The sequence below is a fragment of the Rhinopithecus bieti genome, unplaced genomic scaffold (genome assembly GCF_001698545.2).
Source record: "Rhinopithecus bieti isolate Rb0 unplaced genomic scaffold, ASM169854v2 scaffold_19482, whole genome shotgun sequence".
Lineage (NCBI taxonomy): Eukaryota > Metazoa > Chordata > Mammalia > Primates > Cercopithecidae > Rhinopithecus > Rhinopithecus bieti.
Genome location: NW_016809768.1, coordinates 472,486 through 478,485, shown reverse-complemented (window position 1 = coordinate 478,485; position 6,000 = coordinate 472,486). Strand labels below are relative to the sequence as shown.

Here is a 6,000-nt window from a genome sequence, read left to right as displayed (position 1 = left end):
AAAAAAAAAAAAAAAAAAAAAAAAAAAAAAAAAAAAAAAGCTTATAATTCTAGAATTTTCTCTTAAAATTGTGTACATCCTTTGACTCAGAAAATCCAAATCTGTAGGCTTTTAGTCTACAGATATATCAGTATGTATGTACAATGATATTTATGTGTCATCCTATGTATGATAGGTGTCCATAAGAATTATGTAGAATGATATATTTATGGCAGAATCATTTAAATAGCAAAAAATCAAAAATTAGCTGTCCATCAATAGAAGACTGATAAGTAATTATGGTAACTCACACAATGGATATTCTACAACCAAAAAAGGATGAAGTGGCTCGACAGAAATAGTAATTAGTATTTACCAAGCACTCACCACATGGTGTCTCACCCAAGCTGCAGGGATATTGATCCACAACACCCTTATGTTGTGTAACTCCCATTACTATTCCCGTCATGGAGAAGAGAGAAAAAAAGTCGGCAAAAGATTCAGTAACAGGTCCAACATGACACAGCTTGTGGGCCACACTCTTAGCTGGAATTCCGACTCTTGCAGTTGGTTTGAGCCCACATGCTTAACCACAGACACGCGCACACACACAATTCAGAAAGAATACACAAGACACCATTAATAATGATTGCTTTCAGGTCATAGAGGTTGGTAGTAGAATAAGAGAGAAATTGGCTTTTCATTTTATATTCCTTATATTCTTTACTATATACCTTATATATCAGCATGTGTCAGTTGTATATTTTTTAAAACCACTAGTTCAAATAAATAAGCACTAAAGTATTAAAAACTTAAAAAAAAAAACTTCTGCCCTTAAGGAAATTAAGTCCCCACATCAACTCTTAAGGGTTTTATTAATCTTACAAGCAACAAACAGTAAGGTATATGGCAAGGAGGTAAGGAAATGAAAAACATAAACACCAGATCATGTGGGATGTGGAAGCGCCGGCTTCAGTATAAACTTCACCCCATTCCAGGGCTCACACTCAACAATCGATGGTGTTTGGTGACAGCACCTGTCCCAAGGCAGCCCAGGGACCCGAAATACCCTGATTCACCTACAGTGTTCCCCAGGGCTCAGCAGGCAACAACATTCTTTTTTATTCTTTTGCAGCCTTTTGAAAGCTGTTTACAAATAATCTAATGTGATATCACAACAATGCTATAAGGTTTCGTTTCCTCTTCTGTTAAATGGAGATAGTAGTATCTGTTCACCTGATGGCTTTATTCCTATCATTTTGCAGGTACGAAAACTGAATTGCAAAAGCAGTTCCTGAAGAAGAGAATGTAAGTTCTTAAATGACAAGGGAGAGGGAGGAGGAGGGAGAGAAAGTTCTGAAGCGCCCAGTCCTGGAGGATGAGGGAGGAGGGCAATTCCCTAATGTTCATTGGAATTCGGAAGGACAGGCAGGCGTGGCGGACTGGAGACGGCGGCTGGCCTTGGGACCCTCTGAGTTCTCGGGCCCCACTGAGCACCCAAAGGACGGCTCTAGAGTCCAGGAGGAGAGCGCAGCGGCGCGGAGCTCCCAGGCGTCCCCCGCAGCGCGTCCTCGGTCCTGGAACCGCCGCGCCGCGCGTCCTGGCTTCCACATCTGCCCCATTTGCCCACGGATCTTGACTTTTCCTTGGCGGGCAAGGCCTCGGTCTCCTCTCCGCATCGGGGTTGCCCGCGGCTGCGGGACCCTCCTGGTCCTGATGCCTGGCAGAATCGAAGGGGTGAGGGCATGCGCTCTGCAGCAGAAAGCCCTGGGCTTAAAATCCCACTTATTATTTCGCGTTGCCACTTACTGGTCGGTGGCTTTGGTAGGGCGCGTTTCTGAGCCTCAGTTTCCCCATCTGTAAAGCCGAAGTAAATAGCGCTCTCCTGGCAGAGTTAGAAGTTTCGACGTTGTGCCGCGCGTTCTATAGCGCGCTCAGCAAGCGGGTCCACCGTGCCCAAGGCAGGACCGCGGCGCAATGTCACCCACGCAAAGTCGCCGCAACTCACGGGAATCGCAGCTGTGTGCTGAACCTTCCCCACCCCGCCGCCGTCTTTCTCCCCTAACTGACCTGGGGGCGAGTATCCGGGGCTCTCCCCCGCACTGGCGCTCCCTGCGCGGGCGCCCCAGGTGAACGTCCCGCCCTCGGCCTCGCAGGGCATCCAGAAGTGTCCGCGCTCCCGGAGCTGGGCGGAGCTGGGCGCAGCCCACGTGGTTCGGGCAGGAGGCGCCGGGACCTGGCCAGCTGCCCGCCTGCCCCGAGATCCAGGCGCGAGCCAGCCGCTCTGCTTGCCCCCATTATCCAGCCTTGCCCCGGCGCCCTGACCTGACGCCCTGCTTCGTCGCCCTCCTTTCTCTCCCAGGTGCTGGACCAAGGACTGAGCGTCCCCCGGAGAGGGTCCGGTGAGTGCACCGAGAAGAGGGAACAGCGGGGCTAGGGTGGCACCCAGGACTGAGGGCTTAGGCTTTGGGGAGTGCGCGGTGTCGCGCGCGTGCAGACCCACTGGTATGAAACCGCCCCCAGCCGCCAGCCTCCCTGCCTTGGTCCAGGCTGGTGAGGACAGCGTGTTCCCAGCCACCCAGCCTTAGTCCCCAGGCTTCACCTGGATTCTTTGAGCAGACTGGTCTGGGTGCGGGCACGAGTCGAAGTGGGGTGGTGGGGTACCCCCATTTTGGGCAAAACGGTTGATTTTAATCAGAAGCTCCATTGCCTCCATTGCGAGTCTGTCATGCAGACTGGGCCAAGGCTGCTGATGCCAAGCAGGCTGGCCCCAGGGGAAAGGCTTCCTCCCGGCCCAGGAGCTGGTCTTGGGGTGAGTAAGAGGCCGGATGATCTTGGCATGGGAGGAGGCACCCGGCTTCCTTTGGGTATCTAAAAGTCTGTTTTATTGGAATCACCTTTTGTTTGCAGACAGACTCCCTGGGCCCGCCGGGGAGATGTGGGAAGTAGAGATGTGGAAAGGGTCTGTGAGCTGTGAGCACCTGTGGGCTCGGTCCCTGCCCTGGCCCCAGGTCCCTACAGGAACGGAATCTCACTTGTAAATCCCCAAAAATTCCACAGGCTTTAACACCACGTCCCACTGACGTTAACTGGCACTGAAAACTCCACCTCTCTTCCACACGGAGCTTGGGTTGGGGCCTTTACAGGACCTGTTTTTAGATGGTGTGACTGGTATGTTGTTCACATATTTCTTTCTGAGGGAGTGAAATGACAGTGGGGGAGACCAAGGCTCCCCACAGGTGCAAAGGCCAGCATTGCTGGGGGCTGTGAAGTCTCAGGAAAAGGGTCCTGGACTAGCCTACCACGCTGCTGACATGATGCCTTGGATTCAGCTGGCCTGCATCTGTCCTAAGAAACCCATCCCTCCAGCTGGCCTGCATCTGTCCTTAGAAACCCATCCCTCCACCTGCTCACTGGTGGGACTCAGCTGACCTCAGCAAGGTCTCAGCCTTCCTGGGCCCAGCCCCCTCCCCGCCCAGGGCCATGCTCCTCAGTATCTAAGTACCAGGCATGGGTCACTGTCCTCCTGGCCCTCACTCAGGCTCAGAGAACAGCAGCAGGTGCCTCAGAAGATTGACTGAGGACACATTTAGAGAACATGGGGCGGTGCCAGGCACACACATGGGGAGTCAGTGGGTCTTGCTGAATACAGCATGAGTGACTTGGAGAAAATTAAAACCAGCTGAATGTGTGCCCAGTGAGGGGCTGGAGGTGGTGGAAGTGTCCCAGAGCCTGTGTGCTAATGTGAAAAGTGAATTTGGTGCCTTTCAACCGCAGTGTAACAACGGCTCAAGTGAGCCCCAGTCTCAGTGGTTGCTGCAGCCTTCTTCTAGGGCCAACCATCTTGTTCTTTTCAGAAGCAACCTCTGGAGGAACAGCCCTTGCCCCTACTCCTCCCCACTATCCCGACGCCATCACTCCCCTTCCTAATTTCAACATCCTGGCATCATCCAGGGCTGGAGAGGGCCAGAGAGGTCCTGGAGCTCAGCCAATGTCCATGGTACAGATGGGGAAACTAAGACCCTGAAAGAAGGGTCATCTGTCCCAGGCGGCCGGGCTGGCTGTGCCTGAACTGGGATGGGAACCCAGCTGCCACCTCTCAGCCCCATCCTCCTTCTGCAGCCTCACCTGGGACCCATCCTCCTTCTGCAGCCTCACCTGGGACCCATCCTTGCTGTAGAGACTAGCACTGAGGCTTTAGGTGCAAATGCAGAACTCATGTCCATTTATCAGTGAGGTTTACCACCAACTCCCCAGAGAACCGGGAGAGCAGAGGAGATGGCAGCTTGGTAGGCAGGTGGCTGAGGGGCAGAACACCCTCCCAGTGCTTTTGCTGCTGGAGCCATTCCAGACCCTTGTGGCTACAGCACAGATGTGCCTGGTTCACCTGTAGGGAAGGGAGTGGCCCTTCTGGGTGGAAATGTGCTCATTTAGCCACTGATGAGAGCTGGGGGTCAGTGCCTACTGATGGGCCCCGCCTACAGAAATAACCACAATGGCCAACCTGGACAGCAGCATTCGGGAAATAGCCACAAAGGATTAAGGCAGAGGGCACCACAGTTGTCATCTCTCCCACCTCCCCTTTATCAGCAAGAATAACACACACGACACGCCTTGGCTGAGTCAGAGAGAGCATTCCTGCTGTCATTAGCGTGCCAGTTTGTTTGCTCAGGCAAGTGATCACCCACAATCACCATTGTTCCAAGGCTCTCCAAGCAGCCAGCCCAAGAGCTAGTTAAGCCAATTCTTCATCCAGGAGGAGCCCCCACCCTGATTTCCCTTCAATTTGGCCAAAAAATGAATTCAACTATTTAATGGATAAAGGTGATACACCACTGGAATTCAGCGGTCTGAGCCTGGGATATCCATCTTATAAAACCAGCTCCACTCTCTCCTCCCTGTCTGTTAATCCCTGTGTCCCCTCCCTCTGCCCCACTATGGCTATTAAACCACTGGGGAAGTCTGGCTGTCTCCAATGGTTAAAATATGATTGAATCTGAGCAGTGGAACAGGCACTAAGGGGAAGTGTTTTGTTCAGGAACCTCGTGAGCAGGCGTTATCTACATAGAAATGGAACAAGGAACAGATAGAGCAGGGTGGCGTCTGCCCTCGCCCAACACACGCACTCTGGGAGCCCCCACCCCCACCTCACCCAGCTAGGGCAGGCACAGAGCAGCCCTGCACTCCTCATGGGTCTAGCATGTTCTCTGCCCTCACCTCCCTGAGCCCATGGAGGTCGAGGCTACAGTGAGCCATGATTGCACTACCACACTCCAGCCTGGGCAACAGACTGGGACCTCATCTCAAAAAACAAGAAACAAAACCAAGATTTGAAAGGGGATAGAAAGAGGGAGGGACAGGTATCCAGGCAGCCTCTAGGACATTGGTTGTGATGCACTGTGATCTTTTCATCCATTCACTTACTGGTCACTGACTGCTCTAAGAAGGTTGCAAGACAAGAAAAGCAGGTTTTTCCTTTTGTCTTGCTTTTCTTCCTCACATATCATGATTTAAGTTTCTCAAACTGAGGCCTGGAATTTTGGCTTCTACGTCAGAAGAGAGGGAATGATAATACCTCAGCTGATGGTCACACTGTCCATCCATTCTGAAAATAGAACGTCAGTGAATGCTCTTCTTATGATCCCTTTTTTTCAGAACTCATGAAAATAAAAGTGAATGAACTCCAGTCATGCATCAAATAATAACTTTTGTTCCAATTCTTTAGAAACCAGAAAGTGTGTGCTCTGTGGGAGCATCAAAATGAGTTCTGTGGTAAGGGTTTATTGACCAGAACCTAAATCTGACTGTAAAGGAACAGAGTTTGAATGCTCCCAGGGCATTGGGGCAATCTCTTCCTATAATGCAAACACTCCTCTTTACATTTGAGAGTGGAAATGTTGAGGTGTGGGTGTAAAAAAAAAAAAATCAACAAATTATCCTTCCCCATTTTATGGCATAAGCCAGGGACTCTTTTGGCTGACTTCCATGAGAGCTCTGTAGACATTTTTATTGTAAATGGTA

At 51.2% G+C, this 6,000-nt stretch overlaps 1 protein-coding gene and 1 long non-coding RNA gene across 8 annotated transcripts in view; one reads left to right on the top strand and one right to left on the bottom strand.

Moving 5' to 3' along the window:
* Nucleotides 1–835: 835 nt before the first annotated feature.
* On the bottom strand, nucleotides 836–1,879 carry LOC108540984 (uncharacterized). The gene is made up of 2 exons (XR_001888823.1): nucleotides 1,789–1,879; nucleotides 836–1,699 (listed from the first exon to the last, which is right to left on the bottom strand). It is a non-coding gene; the product is annotated as an uncharacterized LOC108540984 (long non-coding RNA).
* Nucleotides 1,388–6,000, top strand: part of MLPH (melanophilin) — a 66,817-nt gene continuing 62,204 nt past the window's right edge. For 5 of the 7 annotated variants that reach the window (XM_017890364.1, XM_017890363.1, XM_017890361.1 and 2 more), the window contains exon 1: nucleotides 1,695–2,381. The gene's annotated coding sequence lies outside the window, so the exon portion shown is untranslated. Of the gene's footprint in view, nucleotides 2,382–3,039; nucleotides 3,151–6,000 lie in introns of all 7 variants that reach the window. The other 2 variants (XM_017890365.1, XM_017890358.1) reach the window with 2 other exon arrangements.